The following is a 20,137-nucleotide window of genomic DNA, read 5'->3' as shown; positions in this document are numbered from 1 at the left end:
GGATACTTTCGTAGGGGGAAATAATGTGTTTAATAAACTTCAAATTTTATTAATAATCACAACTGCTGTTATGACTATATTAATTAGTTTCACGGTTCTACATCATTGTACTAAATTGTTACCACCATCATTATTATTATTATTATTTTTGTAATGGTTCCTAGATCCGAATTTAGGGTTTTTAGAGCCATACATTCCAAGCCATTCGACATTATAAAAGAATGCGCGAAGAGCAATAGAAGTTCCTACAAATCTAAGCTTTCTATGGAGAATAGGTCGTTGAAATACATAATAAAGATGGGCAGTATGTGGTGCGATGTGAGGTCGACACACAGAGTGAAAGTAATACAGAGTGTCCATAAAATAAGTAACTGTTTTCATGAAACGATAAAGTTCATGATATTTGTATTCATAAGACGATTGTACACTACAAACTCACTCATACACACTCATTGGTTCCTTTCGACATGTCGTCCATTGATGTCCCTGCACAATTCCCATCTGGACGCGGTTTCACGGAATGCATTTCGCAGAAACTGTGGTGTGATTAGTGACACTGCATCACGAATTCTTTGTTTCAGTTCATAAACGTTAGACACTTTTCTTGTGTAGGTCTTGGATGTCCTAAATCTGCACGTTGTCTTTCGCGTCAATTGCAAATTCCGAAATCAACAGTGTTCAAAGTGCTGAAGTTCACCTTGAAGAAGCATGCATATCATTTGCAAGTGTTACACCAGTTGCATGAAGAGGACCTTGCGGAACGGATGGCGATGTGCATAGATTTGCTGGATTCTGTGGAGACTGATGATTTAATGTCACACGTGTTGTTCAGGGATGAGGCAACATTCCATGTAAGTGGACAAGTGAACCGGCATTACTGTCGAATTTGGGCCGACAAACCTCCAACGGATTTCATTGAGCAGACAGTCCAAAGACCAATGTGTGGTTGGGAATCACGCAGACAAAGATCTATGGATCATTTTTTTTTTCAGAGAGAAGACCATTACTGATGCCTGTGTCCAGATGGGAATTGTGCAGGGACATCAATGGACGACATGTCGAAAGAAACCAATGAGTGTGTATGAGCAAGTTTATAGTGCAAAATCGTCTTATAAATACAAATATCATCAACTGTTTCGTTTTCATGAAAATAGTTACTTATTTTATGGACACTCTGTATATCTCTGCAGATTTTAACAGCTTATTCTTTGGTTAAAAACAATTAAAGAGTTTAATATAACATTAGTTCCAAATGAATAACATACTTTTTTTTTTCAGAAAAAAAAATGTTCTCTTAAACATTAAGACTGTTTCACTCGGTAACTACTATCCGCACGATTTTAATTTTTAATCATGCCATTAGAGACACTGACATACGATTACTTATCCCGTTGAAGGTTTTAAATAAAATGGACGGTTTTCTTGCAAAATAAATAGAAAGATTAAAGCTTATCATTATTTCCTAGCCACGGCATAACTCAGTCGGCTGAAACGCTTGCCTGCCGAGTTGTACTCGGGGCGTGGGTTCGATTCTAGTTTGGACTGATTATCTGGTTTGATTTTTTCCGAGGTTTTTTCCAACAGTAGGGAGAATGTCAGGTTAATCTATGGCGAATCCTCAGCCTCAAATCGCTAAATAGCCTACCATGTCAATTTGACAAATCTTTTGGACGCTAAGTAACCTAGTAGTTGATACAGCGTCGTTAAATAACAAGGTAAAAATCATTATTTCCTATCATAGGAAGTCTAGGAAATCTACTGCAGTGTAAGGGACGGAACGTTGTTATGCATACCGAGTGCGTGTGTGTATTCGTGAGTCGGCGAAGCGCTGTTGCCAAACTATGTAGACTTTCAGTCTAATTTTCTAATTAACTATGTACTTAATTATAAAACGCATACCGTAATGTTATTTTACTTATTTTAATATATTTTATTGCTCCCTCCAAACTGCATACTTATATCAACTCAACTCCTCTGTATACATCATAATATGGATCTATTATGTATAATATAATATAATATAATATAATATAATATAATATAATATAATATAATATAATATAATGTGTTAGTTGGGAGACCGGAGGGAAAAAGACCTTTAGGGAGGCCGAGACGTAGATGGGAGGATAATATTAAAATGGATTTGAGGGAGGTGGGATATGATGATAGAGACTGGCTTAATCTTGCACAGGATAGGGACCGATGGCGGGCTTATGTGAGGGCGGCAATGAACCTTCGGGTTCCTTAAAAGCCATTTGTAAGTAAGTAAGTATAATATAATATAATATAATATTATATTATATTATATAATATGTGACCATGTGGGACCCCAGGATAGGGAAGTGGAGTGCAGGAAGACAGAGAACCAGATGGGCGGATACATTCGCACAGAGAGCGGGGAAGCAGTGGACGAGGCGCGCAAGAAAATCAACATGAAAAAACTGTCGAAGGAAACATCAATCGGTGGAAAGTGAAATGTGTTCTGAAGTGCCAGCAGCAACGCGAATGATAATGTGAATAGTGAAATGATGCAAAATGAGCGGCTCAATCAGTGAATAATTATCGTAAACCAGTGAAAGTGCTTCATACCCAACGCGAGAGACGATGAACAAAAGAGCAAGGTCGAACACTCTCTAGGCTAGCTCACATAGAGAGTGAATCAGAGCTACCCTGCCTACGTGCAGGAGGCCTTAGCCCTCAAGGGATGTCATAGGCTAAATTCTAAATTCTAAAATATAATATAATATAATATAATATAATATAATATAATATAATACTGTATAACAATTTGATGTAATGTAATAAGGTCCACATCTGTGGAGTAACGGTTAGCGCGTCTGACCGTGAAAGGCACGGGCCCGTTTTGAAATACTGGTTGGGACAAGTTGCCTGGTTTATGTTTTTTCGTGGTTTTTTCCCCCAACTCAAAAAGAGCAAAAGCTGGGCAACTTTCGGCGTTGGACCCTGGACTCATTTCGCTGGCATTATCACCTTCAGAGACTTAGATACCTTGTATCTAATGAATTTCTTGAAATCTCGTATTTTCCTTTTTTTAATAGTATTATTACTTATGGTATTCATTTGTGCGGAAACTGTCAGAAAATTGATCAAATACTTCTTTCGCAAGAAAAAAAAAAGGCAATACGCATTTTGACTGATTCTGATTTTGATGCTCACGGCAGACGTTTGTTTATTTCTGAAAGAATTTTAAACTGTTGTGAATCTGTATATTTTCCATTGTTTGATTAAAATTAAGTCAAATTTAAACAGTTATTATCCACATAGCGAGATTCATCATTATGGTACAAGACATAATTACCACTTTGTGACACCTAGGGTTAGATTAGCCAAGTCTAAACAATGGTTTACATCAATTGCATTGTCTATGTTTAAGAAACTTGCTTATAGTGCACATATTGTTGATTTCAGTAGATTTAGGTGTATTATTCGTGACTAGCTAATCAAAAACCCTTTTAATGATATAAATAAATTTATGGAAACTAGTGTTGATATAGTATTTTTGTTTGTTTGTTTATCTTGTTTTTCTTTTGACTTTGTCTATATATCTGTGATACCACGACTGTTTTTATCAATAAATCAAATCATCTCATTCAGACGCTATAGCCTATAACCGTAGCAGTTGAAAAGCGCCGTAAAATAGCCAATAAAAATGAAAATAATTAAGAAGCAACATAAGGGAAAGTACATTTCGAATATAACTCGCAGCATTAACAAAATGTCATATATTACGACCATTAGCTGGAAAAGCAAGTTGTGCAGGAGTTGGGCTTTTAATATATTAAGGCTTCTTTTAATCCCCTTACCAACCCGGAAGTTTGTACCAGTCACGACAGCATCCCGCGTAATTACCGCAACGCTAGTCGCTCTCGGTGATGTATTGACTAGCACGTTTCCCACTGAAACCATGTTCAAGCTCAGACATGGCCAAGGGCGAAACAGTTTTATTGTGTACGATTTTCTCCAGAATATCACTATCTGGAAGGTGTTTATGAGTCGGTACAGTACTTCGCAGTCTCAAATGAGGTGGCTTCGTTTATAAAAATACCGTGCGTATATTATCGCGTAATTCTCTTGTTTTTTTTTTTTTCCTAGAAATGTTTGGATTAAAACACTCAGATGGAAATGTAAGATTATGTTTCTGAGGGGAATTTATAAAGCTGTGGTTAGTGTCTGATATCACAAATATAATTTATTATAATACACTTCCATTTCGGATGACGGAGCTAAGTATCGAGTTATTTAAAAACTGGCAGAGAAAGTGAGATGTAATTAAGGCATACATAAAAAATGTAAATCTCTTATTTATTACCCGCAAAAAAACTTTAAAATAGGAAATATTTTATATACGAGTGCTTCTTTCATTCAGTTAAATACCGTAAACACTGTTGACTCAAACGATCCTTCATGATTTCTCCTCCTCTCCCTACATTGTGATGCCATTTTTATCAGTAAGTACAAATCGTACGTTACGTAATTTTGCGATATTCAATTTAATTTAATTTTAAAGTGGAACGTTTATACTCGAGTGTTATTACGAAAATTTCAACATCTGACATCAGTTGCCTAGATACGGGGATGAGTTATGTCCTATATTTCTGACGTCAATAGCTTAGAAACAGCAATATCCTGACATCACTTGTTTAGCAACGGATAATTAAGATTTTTTTTTTTCATTTAGTGTATTGCCCAAGGGCAAGTCTTTCACTGCAAAACTGCTTTCTCTAATCTTTCTTACTTGATACCTTCCTCTTTGTCTCCTCATATGATCCCTATATCTTAATGTCGTCTATCATCGTAAAAGTAGGAATTTATACCACAACATGAGGATATCAGGTTAGTTGTGCTTAGACTATCGATACGACATGAATGACGTGAAGCCTGGAGTATGGCCAGGTTACATCTGAAATGTGTTTTATACCGCAGCAATTGAATGGGGATGTGTTTCTCGTGCGTATAACGAAAATCGATGCATACCTAACCTTGTAGTCTCTGTGGGTAAATTCCTATCTTTAATCATCTGATATCTTCTTCTGCCCCGAACTCTTCTCCTGTTCACCATTCTTCCAGTGCATCCTTCAATAGGCAGTTTTTTCTCAGCCAAAACTCACCATGCCATGTTCGCAGCTTTTCTTGGAAAATATGAATGCGGTAGCTTCCCGTTGCTTTCCGCACACCACTCTCTCTTTCGCATCTTGAAAGATCCCAAGGGGCACCAGCGTGGAGGTCAGGAGAGTGGATTTGACTAATTAGGTCCTCCGGACTTCACCGAAATTCACCGTAAAGGCGATCGGGAAATTCCAATTATCCTTTGCCCAATGATGAAATACAATAATTCCATTGTTACAATATTCCATAATTTTTTGACACAGAAGCTGCGCGAAAGAAAGTGAAGAAGAAAACATGACAATGAAAAAGAAATAAAATGACAGCAAAAAGTAAAAATAATAAACTGAAAATGAAAATGACACTTTGACGCCGTTAAACATGTTCAATTTCAGAACCTATTTTATGTTGGGCTAATTAACGAATGGTAATAATTATTAATTATGTTACTGAGTGAACGGTTCATAAACATAATTAATTTGTTTGCTTTTGTTTGGTTAAAAATTCAGGGGTTTATACTGAAGAATAAAGTTTGACTATATTATTTTCATGCCGGTATTTAAAATGTTTGAATGTATAAATGAATGGTTTTTGTTTTTGTAAATAGTACTTTAAAAATATTTATGCCATATGATTATTGATTTCATAAAGGTTAGTAACTTAGTTGACGATACTAAATACGTTTTATTTTCGAACACGCATTAGCTTTTAATATGTCTTAACACTAATGCAATGAAATGTTTCGCAGTGTAACTTCGTTCTATTTATGGTCATCTTAGTAACTACAGCCAATGCCATCGTTTCTAGCATGTTAAATAAGTAATGAGAACGTTGAGAGCGAGTATCTCATCTTTGCACAGTCTGTGGGCGAGAAAGCTGACAACTGTGATTGGCAGATTACTAAAGTGACATCTGTTTAGGAGGTGGTAACACTCTCAGCCGAAGTTGCAATAGATGTCAATGACTGGACAGAGTACTCAAAGACACATCCCAGGAACGCGAAGTGCGACTGTCTTGCCTTTGACGCAGTGGGCAGATTGTTCACGTGACGTGTTGGGTGGTACCGCTCTCAGCTGCACTGGCAACAGTGCTCACTGACTGACTTTCTATTCAAGGACAAGCGCCAAAAACGCTGGCACTTGACATAGTTACATAAACTCAACAGCAAAACAATATAATCTGCCGCTGCTTCAGCTCTTTCTTGAAATCGCCTTCTACCCTATACGCACGTTGTTACCTGTGTAGAACACGATGCATTTCTTTGAATATCCCCAGCTTATCGTTTTGAGCACGCCTACTTACACACACTTGTACTTTAGAATAGGGTTATGAACTTATCAAACTGCAAGCTGGAAATTTACTGACGTAAGCTAACTAACACGTGTTTACTGTGGCCTGGAGCGTAGTAGGTGTATGTCTGGGTCATTAATCAATGAACGCAAGGATATTTGATGCGGATGCTGTTGGCCGAGAGGAGAAGTGAACGCTCTTTATCTCCATTGTAAATTATTCCGATCTGCTTCCAATCTTTCCTCCTTTGAAGAGAAGTTTCCCTACGTTTGTCCAATTTCTTTTTTCGTTTCCCTTCTTTTTTCATTTATTCTTTAGTCTCAATTTCTTTACCTTTAACCCTTAAATTTTTACATGTTTCCATCTTACATCTTCATTTTATCTGCTCATAAACGCACTTATTTCAAAAGCACGGCTATGGCATTCTAGATTCAGATATGTTGCGAAATCCAGTCTCTGCGTTTACACATGTTTACATGTTTTAACAACAACATTTTGTAAACCGAAGTTGCACACACAATATCACTGAATATCACGTGACCCGTTTTATTTAGTGCAGACAGCTGGTGTTAGTATGAATCAGTGTCCGCTGTTTTTTTTTTCCTTCCATGACGACAAAATCAAGATCGATCTAAATCAATAACACGTGGAATGACAGGTCGCGGGCCACTGTGGCCACATCATCATCTGGTAATTAAAGCAATAAACAACAGCGGCGTCCCTGTCCCCAGGGACAAAGCAAGCAACATGTGTTAACTCGTGATATTGATTTATATAACCCCGAAACAAATGACCGATTCAAACCCTCTAATCCTTTTGCAGCATACAGCGGGAATTATCACCTCGCGCCATGATTCGAGGGCACTGGAAATCTCTAAATTCTACTGTAGAAACAAAACACAACATTATAACAATTCGATCTCTGCAAAAATTTAGTGAAATCCTAAACTTAAGTAATGTATTTCTGGAGCTATAATGATACACCCCTTAGTTTATTCTTTAGTGTGAACACAAATTGCGTTCGTGTCAATATTTCCTCCATGATAGTCTATTTTAGAGATGAACAACGATCGAGAAAGCAAGACTAAGAGCGCCCGCAAAGCCGAAAACCCGCACGACAATGTTCTATAAGTCGCGTCGTTGACGTAAAGACTGCTTGTGAGTGTTTCGAGACGTCTAGATTGATCACTCCCGAAGTCCCGAACGTCAAGCAGCCTTGAATCGCCACAGTTGTTTATACCTGACTGAAATTTTATCTACTTTGGCAACTGTTATATATGTATAAACAATCAAGTAGCCTATTTGAAACATCATCTCTACCTTCCAGTGTATAATAATCCGTTCCCCAGTCTTTATTTAAGTACTAGGCCCTCATTAAAAGACTAGGAAGTTTCTTTTTATATGTTTGAGATCAAGAGTGCAATCTCAAGTAAAACGATATTAATGTCATGTTTCATGTTTCTTAGAATGCAAATTTATTTGAGATTTTTTTTTCTATTTTTATAACCATAGGTAATACCATATAATAGAACCAGAACATTTTGATAAATAAGATACTGTTCTGTTTGTTTAAGAAATGCAAAGGGATAAATCATTCCCTATCAGCTTCTCTAATGATAAAAGTAAACAATAGCATCTTACATAGGGTGACCAGACGTCCTCTTTTGTCCGGATGTCCTCCTTTTTTATCCATGTGATTCTGGTCATACTAATCTTACGCATAAAACTTATCGAATAAAACAGTGTTAACATTTAGGGAAAAAGTATTCATTTGGGCCTAATATGGTATTAGAATATTTTGTTGTACAATGTACTCTATGCAAGATATAAGCTCTTAAAATCTGTACAATTATATTACTTCCACCCTGTATTTTCCCCCAGAGCTGCCAGTCATTGGAGACCAGGGTTAAGAATGAGCAATAAAACCACTCTAAGATGTAACGTACAATATATCTGCACAACTACTTCTTTGGATTTTCAACAAATATATGCTTCTTTGCTATTTCACGTTAAGAATAACTGGATATCACTACTAACGACTGTATTTGCTACACATTATTTCCCTTTTAAAAGATTTTTAACGATGTTTTATCAACTTCACATTTACCTAACGGCTGTGTAAATGGTGATAGATGGTATTTTGACAAGATGAATAATAATAATAATAATAATAATAATAATAATAATAATAATAATAGTGATCATCATATGTGGCGCGACAACCCAAGAAGGGACAAAATCGACCAGCCGTATGCTGGTTTCACAGAGGTAAACCATCATCCAACCAGCATAAAGATAATAAGTAGTCAACCACGATGATCCTTTCCCCAGCCGTTATAGCTAGTTCTCGAAATCCAGTTTAGCTACCTATCATAGCTTCACAAGTTCATCACGATGATAGGTGGGCACCGGTCCATACACTGGCCGAAATATCATAAGCAAATTTCTATCCCAATAAGGAATCGATTGAAAGCGCATTCCGTAAGTGCTAAGAACTTAGACCACAACGCTACACAGTTCGAATCTTCATTGAATTATCTATACTCTATAGTAATCTCAGACTTCGAGTGACATTTATTATGACTATTTCGTGAATAAAATAAAAATGTAAATAATATATCCCTAAAATAGCTCACAAAATGTTAATAATAGTATATTTATGAATATTTAACCTATTCAGACATTGTGAAGTCGAAATAAATGAATAATGATTACTGCAATAAAAAAAAATCTATGTTATTCAGTAATGCCAATTGAGAAAAGCGAAATACTGGTTTAAAAATGTTAATTACATGTACTGCGCTTTTCTCTTGTAATTATAACAGAATATGTTTTCATTATCTGCTGAAATCAAAATTTAATTTAAACATTTTATAGTATAATTACAAATAACCAGATTAATACAAATGAACAACTGTTATGAAGGAGCGTTTTTTTACATCGACGAAGAAGATTCATTTTCATTTAATGGAATTGAAGGAAGGGTTCAGAACCATAGTGGGCCAAGCGCCATTTATTAAAAACAGGAGAAAGCAAGGGTTAAAGTTAAGTGAATATCATAGTTTAATGAAGATTGACATTTAATTTAGTTTGAATGTGTATATTATTATATTGGGTTATTTTACGACGGTTATTTAGCGTCTGAATGAAATGAAAGTGATAATGCTGGTGAAATGAGTCCGGGGTCCAGCACCGAAAGTTATCCAGCATTTGCTCGTATTGAGTTAAAGGAAAACCCCGGAAAAAAACCTCAACCAGGTAACTTGCCCCGACCGGGATTCGAACCCGGGCCACCTGGTTTCGCGGCCAGTACTTGCTATATGGTTCCATTAAATTATGGTAATAATTTCATTTTAACCCTTGTTTTCTACGGTTTTAGTAAATGGCGCTTGGCCCACTATGGTTCTGAACCTTTCAATTACTCTCTTGCTACGGAATGAGTTTCTCGGTATTACTCGTTGCACGAACGATTGCCGGCGGCCAGTATACGAACTAAAGCATAAACACAGCGTAGGAGATAACGCAGCGCCAATGCCTTTCTCGAAATCGGCAATCATTCGTGCAACGAGTAATAGGATATATGTCTTCCGTGGCTGGCTTCAACAGTCATGTAATCATTTTTTAGGTTGGTGAATTAAATAAATCTTGCATATTATTTTTGTTTTTCAATGCAATGACTACCTGTAATAATCCGTGACTGTCGAAGAGATTCTTTGCGATTATCTTGAGGGCCACACAACGGAAACATATAAAGGGTAAGAAAAGGGAAAAGTGGTACTTGTAGATAAGGTACTGAATCTGACTCAGTGTGTTTTTCCATTATAATTTACATAGTAAGCAACAATTATTAAAACTGTCTCTCAAATTATGAATCAGCGTATTTCAGCAAATCTCCTATTCCTGTAGTTATACTTCCCCATCCCGTGTTCTCTACTTGCTTTAATCCTCACTCCAGCAATACACAACTTACTCAACTAATTCCACGCATCACAATAAATAACATCAAACATAAACTGAAAACGAAGTCAATTATTGGATTAGTATTTCTACAGTATTTTGTACACTCCTGCTGCTTTTGGGAATTAAAATTGCATAAAAAGCCGAACAAAAGCTGAGCTTTATGAGCTCCGACGTATGGGAAAACACAATCGATTTCAATGGAGCGAAGAAAATTTATTGTCTCTTAATTCCACCATTGATTGCATCGCCGTTGGAATCTCTGAACAAGCAGTATAACGATTTGGTAGGCGGTGACGCTAAAAGCTTGAAGGATTACAAACCCTACAGGATAATATTCTCCTCTCCCGCCCGCCATCAATAAAACTCATAATTTCTGGATGTAATTGAAATACACACAACGAAGGAAAAATAAAACTGATGACAATTTTATATTGAATAAAAATTTACAGATATGAGGAACAAGTCTATAGGGTCATTCAAAATAGATGTCACAATTAATGTGAGCATTAAATGGAGAGCATTGAGGTTAGGAATATTTGTTCGAGGACGACCAAGTTACAGCTGGTGCCAGCGTTTTTGGCGTGTGTCCTAAAGTATAACTCCCAGTTTGTGAGCATGATGCTAGTGCAGTTGAGAATGGTACCACTTCCTATACATGTCACATCAGCCATTTGTCGAACACAGTTGTCAGACTGACTGCGGTAAAAGTAAGAACTAGTACTTAACGTTCCCATTACTTATTTCACATGCGAAAAACGGTGACGCGGGCTGTAACAAAACAAGTTAAATAACCAAGTACTTTTGAGAATAGTAACGGGAAAGAGAGCTTAGCATCACTGTATCCTTTCGGAGTCACTGAGACCAGTGGTCGTCAGCACTCGCTTAAATGGGTTACGGGTAAGCACAGCATGGCGACATGCACCCTCGTGCAGGAGGAAGCATCCCCTCCAGCAGCCACGAATGTACGCTGGTGCTGTAAGAGACCTGCGGGTAAGACACGCTAGTCCGAGTGCAGTAGTCTGATGACCGCTGATCTATGCGGTTCTACGTACCAAGTGCTCTAACCATTGAGCTACGCCGAAGTTCAATCCACAGCACCGGATCGAATCCCTCTCCTCTGGTGCTTTTCCCTTTGTGATCCGACTCCAAGTTCGACATATATGTTGATATTTTATAGTAAGTCAGCTGCCATTATACAAGGAGCGCACTCAATTGAATGACTTGGTGGTCAGGATTCCACAGTATTATACACTGTTGGCTGAAAAATCTACGTAAAGATGAATTTTTTTTTCTGGTCCTACAGTGTTGTATCACCCCTCATGGTGAGAATGCTAATTATTCTATCAGTATTTTTCAAAGTATCTGTGTAGCCAGAAATGGTATCTTCATTTAATTCAATGGACAACTAAAAGAATTTAACCTCTCGGCGAAAGCACAAATGCAAATGCAAAGGCAATCGTTTCTTAACAACTGCTTTTAATCGTTAGATCTTGTCTACTTCAAAGTATTTTCTGTTCTTTTACACAGAGGGTTTTATAGTTATGTGATCATTAGCTAATTCTTCAGTAATGGTTGGGAGCGCGACTGTGCAGTTAAAAAGAGTTTTAGTTGGAATCGGCAAAAAAAGCACCATCTTCAATTTCTATAATATAAAATACTGTACATTAAGAAAGACTTCTTTCTAACATTCAAGCTATTCTTTGTGTCATCTGTGATCTTACGTTTAGGGAGAATAAGCGACACGTTGCATCACGTTATATGGGAAAAACTGTTTAAAATGTATTTTTACTTCAATACTTTATGAAGAGGTTCATGGTATTGTCTATCATACATTTAAATGTAAGTCAAAGTAGCAGACTGGTGATTCACGTGGTGGTCATGAATCTATTTTAAATCATGTACATTTCTAGTAGGTTTAACGTTATTAATGTTGTTAAGTGTTTCCGCTCTTAAGCGATTGACTCTGATGATCTTTTCTCTCCATAAAGGCAGTAAACTCAACAGGATGCATTATTTCTCTGGCATGCTGGACGTGTCGCGTAAGATGAGAAAATGATATTCCAGAAATGATGTTAGGAAGGATTGTGAAACTCGGAAGGATGCGAGTCGTAACCAATGTAATTTTGACATTATCCCAGCAATCGCCTAGAGACTTGAGCTTCAAAAATTTTAGAACTTAAATAAGGATTCTGAGACTTCCGGAGTGGGATCCGGAGACTCGGAGCCAGAGTCGGATCCGGAGACTCGGAGCCGGAGTCGGATCCGGAGACTGGAGCCGGAGTCGGATATGGAGACTCCGAGCCAGAGTCGGATTCGAAGACTCGGAGCCAGACTCGGATCCGGAGACTCGGAGCCAGACTCGGATCCGGAGACTCGGAGTCAGAGTCTAATCCGGAGACTCGGAGCCACAGTCTGATCCGGAGACTGGAGCCGGAGTCGGATACGGAGACTCGGAGCCAGACTCGGATCCGGAGACTCGGAGCCAGAGACGGATCCGGAGACTCGGAGCCAGACTCGGATCCGGAGACTCGGAGCCAGAGACGGATCCGGAGACTCGGAGCCAGAGTCGGATCCGGAGACTCGGAGCCACAGTCGGATCCGGAGACTCGGAGCCAGAGTCGGATCCGGAGACTGGAGCCGGAGTCGGATACGGAGACTCCGAGCCAGAGTCGGGTTCGAAGACTCGGAGCCAGACTCGGATCCGGAGACTCGGAGCCACAGTCTGTTCCGGAGACTCGGAGCCAGAGTCGGATCCGGAGACTCGGAGCCAGAGTCGGATCCGGAGACTCGGAGCCAGAGTCGGATCCGGAGACTCGGAGCCAGAGTCGGATCCGGAGACTCGGAGCCAGAGTCGGATCAGGAGACTCGGAGCCGGAGTCGAATCCGGAGACTCGGAGCCGGAGTCGGATCTGGAGACTCGGAACCGGAGTCGGATCCGGAGACTCGGAGCCAGAGTCGGATTCGAAGACTCGGAGCCAGAGTCGGATCCGGAGACTCGGAGTTAGAGTCGGATCAGGAGACTCGGAGCCAGAGTCAAATCCGGAGACTCGGAGCCACAGTCTGATCCGGAGTCTCGGAGCCGGAATCGGATCCGGACACTCGGAGCCAGAGTCGGATCCGAAGACTCGGAGCCAGAGTCGGATCCGGAGACTCGGAGCCAGAGTCGGATCCGAGTCTCGGAGCATGAATCGGATTCGGAGACTCGGACTTGCTCTGCACCATCATGTGGTTCTAGCATAATTGAGTTCCTGCGCATTTGTCTCGTGACAAGGTGATATCTGATGGCAATATATGGTGACAGATGGATGGGCTCTCGCAGTCCCGTCCCATGGCCTGCATCATCGCCGGACCTTAATCCACTTTAGTTTTTTTAGGTACATCTAATGAGCCTCGTGTACGCCACACCAGTGGGACATGTCAATGAACTTCTTCCATGGATGTCGCAGTCTTTAATAACACCTGACATACGTGAACGAGTGCAGCGGTCAATGCTTCGACGATGCCAGCATTATGTAGAAGAGGGGAACGTCATGATGAATCGTTTCTGAAATGTATGCTCCTCAGTCCTGAGACATTTGTTGTTTTATTTTTGAAGTTCTATACAATTTTATACTTTAAAAAAGTCGCTGACATAAGGAAAAATGCTTAAAAAGTTTTGCAGGTTACAGTTAGAGCATAAATGCAGGTATATTATACTACACTTCGGGTCTCTATACATCTTACATCATAATCATGTATGAAGTTAAGTATAATATACTATACTCTCAGGAGTAGCCTACTGTTCGTTGTGACCGGACCTTACATGAATGATTGCCTATCCAACACTAAAACTACAAGCTAGATAGGAAACCAATGCTACTAACAAAAGTTCGTTTTAATAAGCTTACTCTCTTCTACCATATTCTTCTACAACAATTTCTGAACCACCCTGTATGCTTGTTTATGACTTTTAGGAAAAAACAAACACTCACGTTTATATGCCATTTCAAGTAGAAAAAGTAGTAATTATTTCAGCTACAAGGGGTGAGGCAATACTATACTATCTAACACAGTTAACGACGTAATCAAAATAAATTAACAATTTCTCCTCTTTTGTCTTTCCATTCCGTAAATTAGAGACAAAATGGAAATAAATTATCAATTACACCACTCAGCTTTCATATTTTATAGGGCATTGGCTATATTATGCAAACCATTAAATGCGATTTACAATTCATTTCAACGGTTGGGTCCAAATCCGTAATAATCTATGTAATATAATGTTCTGAGTATATGCTAATGCCTAAATTCCTTTTTTAACGTGAAAAAGGCACAAAGAGTATTAAATATGTTTATTGCAGGCAATTACAAGCACTAATCTGGAACTAAAATCAAGAGATACAATGGATTAAAATGTACTGGTCAATAAATACAAAATAATAACGAAGTGATTGGTGAATTTTGTTTCAATTCGGATAATGTTTATTCAAAATAATATAGCTTAGCAGGGAATTGTATTCTTAATAATGCCCTATTCCTATGCTCGTTTATGAAACCGATTCATGAATAGAAGAGAAGAGTGTGAACAAATTAAAGTCTTTAGATGTGATATTTAATGAAGAAGAAAATAATAAAGCTAAATATTACTAAGAATTAATTAGCGAACAGTAGCTATTAGAGAAATTATTGGGATGTGATGAGGCAGAAAAATAACAATAACTACAGGGTGTTTCAAAAATACGGGGCATAATTTCAGGTATGTATTTCCCACATGTAGACAATCAAAATAGTTCATTACAACATGTGTCCGGAAATGCTTCATTTCCGAGTTATGGCCTTCACAACATTGAAATTCGCCGGAACGTTTTTCTTTCCGCAGGTCGTTGCCGTCAAAGGAGACATTAAGAGGGCACTCTGACAGTTCATTCCGAGGCGAAGGTTACATTCAGTGTTGTGTAGGCGTTAGACTATGCGACATGTATTCAAATCAAGAGCTGGCAGAGATACACTTCATGCAATGCTGCGCTAGCTCGTAGTTTGTACCAGGAGAGGTACCCACAGCGACAATGTCCAAATCGGAAGACATTTGTATGTCTCCATTACCGTCTGTGCGAGTATGGAAAATTTAACTCTCCTGGTTTGGGAACGGGACGACCAAGATCTACAACTCCAGAAGTACAGGAGGAGATTCTGGAGACTGTGAACATGACTCCTTCTATCAGCACACGAAGGGTAGCGTTGCAAGTCAATGTTCCTCATACGACTGTCTGGAGACTGTTGAAAGAGTATCAATTGTATGTATCCTTATCATTTGCAACGTGTACAGGCCCTGTCACCAGCAGATTACCCTGCACGAGTTAGGTTCTGTCAGTGGTTCTTGCAGCAGTGTGATGTAAATCCGAACTTTCCTGACTTAGTATTATTTACAGATGAAGCACAGTTCACACGAGATGGCATAACAAATTTCCATGTATGGCCGTATGAAAACCCACGTGCAACTGTTCCATCTCATCACCAGGTGCGGTTCTCCCTCAACATGTGGGCGGGTATCATTGGTGATCGATTAGTTGGACCCCATGTACTTATAAACGGATTTACGGGGCAGGTGTACACAAACTTCCTGGAAAACACCATACCTCATGTTTTAGAAGACACTCACTCCACTGATCAATCGTCAACACATTCACTTCTTGCATGATGGCGCTCCTGCACACTAAAGTCGTACGGCTCGCCGGTACTTGGATCGAAGGTTTCCTGATCGATGGATAGGTAGAGGTGGCCCAATTGCTTGGCCTCCACGCTCACCTGATCTGAACCCTCTCGATTTCTACTTGTGGGGCCATTTAAAATCATTGGTTTATTCGTCTCTGGTGCCTGATTTGGAATCCCTTCGGAATCGAATTGTGGCATGTTCTGATGACATACGCAATACTCCTGGAATTTGGGATCGTGTTCGCAAGACATCGATGTGAGGTCTGTATTCAAGCAGGAGGTGGACATTTTGAACATCTTCTGTAATGACAACGACCTGCGGAAAGAAAAACGTTCCGGTGAATTTCAATGTTGTGAAGGCCATAACTCGGAAATGAAGCATTTGCGGACACATGTTGTAATGAACTATTTTGATTGTCTACATGTGGGAAATACATACCTGAAATTATGCCACGTATTTTTTAAACAGCCTGTATAAAGAAGAGGGCATATAAAATTATTATTCATAGCATTTTACTTCATTAATCTGAGGTGTGGGGAACAAATTAAAGAATTAGGAGCTTGGTTACTCGTTACAGAAATTTGATTGTTTAACCCTTCTGCTACCCAGGTTTTTCACAACTTACTACTACAAAGGGGATAATTCTGTGTTGTTTGGGTCAAGGGAGATAAGTCATAAAAATGAGTTTGAAGATAAATGAAAATTGAACTTAGAACCATTATTGCAAATAATTTTCTACACAAATAAAACACATTAATTGCTAGTATTCTTTGATTTTTGCACACTCATTTGTATAATTTAACTTGTGTGTTCATCTGGGAAACAAAGTTCCACCTGCACAAAAAATGACTTATCCCCTTTTACCCTACCACCACAGAATTACCCCCATCAAAATCATATAACGAATATTATCAATTTATGTATTATTGACCACAGACTTCCAGAAAATGCAAAAATACAAATTAATGATCCTATTTTTTAAAGTACAGGGTGATTAAAACGTTTCGTTTCATTTTGTTGAAAACGTATACCAAAATTAATTAACTTTAGATATGTTACTGGTGCTCCTATTAGATAATGTCTACAGTAAATTTAAACTTGCTTCCCTTCCATTTCAAGACAAACTTCTCAATGCTGTATAGTTTGAGATTATGGAAAACACATTAAATTTACGAGCCAAGAAAGTCACAGTACTATAATATAAATTTGAAATTATTTCAGTTAATTCTTGAAATTTAAATATTCGAATACCATCTATACAACCATGAACATCTCCAAAATATTTTTTTACTGTAAAGTAGAATACTAAAAAAAAAATTTAAATTCTAAATATTAAAAAATAAAAATATAGACCTAATAAAAAATTCTAGTTCCTTGTTGAAATTCACCTATACTACAACGAATATCTCGAAAAAAGACTCTACTAAAAGTATTTCTAACAAAATTACTTTTAGAAAAACCGTAAAGGCTCATAACGTAAGCGTTAACTTAAGAATATAAACGTTACGGTAAAATCAAGATCATTCACGATGGGAACATAAACATAACAGCAAACATACTTGGAAATCATGGAAACATAACAACGACGCCATTTCCTCATATTCTGTCGTATACTTCAGCGCTCTACGAGTGTGTTCTGTTTGCAAATCACGTAAGCATAACCATGACAGTTTGGAGTTTGCAAACTTTCATGTTAACGTCTTAGGTAATGTTTATGTCAATGCTTATGTGAATCATTGTGAATGATCTCATTTGGTACCCTGGGCGCAAACTTCTGTGTTTATGTTACGGTTATGTTTAATTTTCATTGTGACTGGGCCTTAACACACAGAAATAAAAAAAAAATCTTATACAAAAGGTCATGATAATATAAAAACAATATAAAATGTTATTAATGACACAAAAAATAAATTGGAACCAGATAAACTTAGAAATGAAGAAAATTAAGCTACAAGTTGAATTTTATATTCTGGAATTTTCACGACATAGCTTACCAAGAGGGGTAACAAGATCACCCCACATGAATAATGTGAATTACATATTAAAGTAAATTAATTATTAATGCCCATTTCAATTCAAATTGTTCATAGACATATAAGAGACAAATACATGAAATTTCGAAAATAAATATGGAGCAAAATGAAAATGTTGAAAAATCATCAGTGGGGTAATCCTGTTACCCCACTTGGTAGCAAGAGAGTTAAGAAGAAGCTGTAGAATATCAAGATTAGAGAAAATAAGAAATGAGAATATCAGAAAGGTAACTGACTTGAAAAACACAATTATTGAAAGAAACGAAACGAAGATGCTTAGATGGTTCTGACACACCAAGGGGGTGAATCAGGATAGTTGGCCTAGAAAAATTTTAGAATGCGTACCACTTGAAGCAAGAAAAAAAGACGACTGAGATGTTGGAAAGATGAGGTAGAAGGTATAATGATGCCCAGGATGCTAAATGGAATTAAATGGAAATTGCGAATAGAGAAACTGTGTCGACACTAATGAAATCTGTGTATAATATTAAGAAACTAGCCTATATCAATATCAGAAAGACTAAAAATTACAGAAACAATTGGATATATCATGTTCATCGTATCCACGAAAATGGATCCTAAGGAAAATGAAGAATAGGTACACTAAGAATATTAGCAGAAGACATTCAGTTGGAGGCCGAAAGTGACAACTTATTTACTTACAAATAGCTTTTAAGGAACCCGCAGGTTCATTGCTGCCCTCAAATAAGCCCGCCATCGGTGCCTATCCTGTGCAAGATTAATCCACTCTCTATCATCATATCCCACCTCCCTCAAATCCATTTTAATATTATCCTCCCATCTATACGTCTCCGGTCTCCCCAAAGGTCTTTTTCCCTCCGGCCTCCCAACTAACACCCTATATGCATTTCTGGATTCGCCCATACGTGCTACATGCCCTACCCATCTCAAACGTCTGGATTTAATGTTCCTAATTATTATGCCAGATGAAGAATACAATGCGTGCAGTTCTGCGTTGTGTAACTTTCTCCATTCTCCTGTAACTTCATCCCTTTTAGCTCCGAAGTGACAAGTAATGGTCTAAATCCGTGAAAGATGATGATGATGATGATGATGATGATGATGGAAGAATTTTCATATTAATTCTGTACGTAACTGAATGCAACTATATTATGTAAAAATAAATCATTTGCTTATTATCACAGTCTAGTATATACAGTCACGAAGCTCAATATGTAATAAATATGCATCCATAGATAGTTGTTAACCACTAGGATCGCTACTATCACCTCATTACAGACAATGCGAAATAGTACCTGCACAGTCTATTGTTCCTAGCAACCACGCAACTCAAGCTTCGTGACTGCATATACTAGACTGTGTTATTATCATATTCAAACTCACTTCCTTTTACTCCGTAGTGAGGGTTTAATCCAATTATTAATATCGATATGGCTTTAAAAATAAGCATAAATGTAGTTCACTGAAAAAATAAACACTTGCATATCCCCTTAAGGTCAAGGAAATTTTTGAGTTAGCAAACACGAGAAATCTTCATTTAATTACAAAGATTTAAGGAATCCCTTCATAACTAGAAACTTTTTTTTGAAGTTAGTACTTTGAGACTTTGTGATGAGAAATAGGTGACGAGGAGTAGGTGATAAGTTGATCTCGCTATTTGCTCTCTCTCTCTCTCTCTCTCTCTCTCTCTCTCAGCGTTTACATAAGACAAGTAGGAATCTAAATTCTCGAAGCTTGGGGGAAAAAAATATACACACTAGAACAGACCTGTCACGTAAAAAAAAAAAAAAAAAAAAAAAAAAAAAAAAAAAAAAAAAAGGAGAGAGGAGAGAGTCTCTAAAGTAAATTTGAACAGACAGATAAAGATCAACACTGCAACACAGAGAATCGTTTTAATACTTCAGTATTTGATGGTAATGAACTCGAAAGAAGGATGATAACGTTCAAAACGACAAAAAAAAGTTTTCAGCTGAGAATCTGTAGTATTGCCTCCAACAAGAATATAGAGTCAGCCATTTATACATAATACGTGAAGCTTGCGTCCAAAACCAGACAA

The sequence above is a fragment of the Periplaneta americana genome, chromosome 6, assembly GCF_040183065.1.
Source record: "Periplaneta americana isolate PAMFEO1 chromosome 6, P.americana_PAMFEO1_priV1, whole genome shotgun sequence".
Taxonomy (NCBI): Eukaryota; Metazoa; Arthropoda; class Insecta; order Blattodea; family Blattidae; genus Periplaneta; species Periplaneta americana.
The sequence above is the reverse complement of the archived record's forward strand: the minus strand, read 5'-3'. Positions refer to the sequence as shown.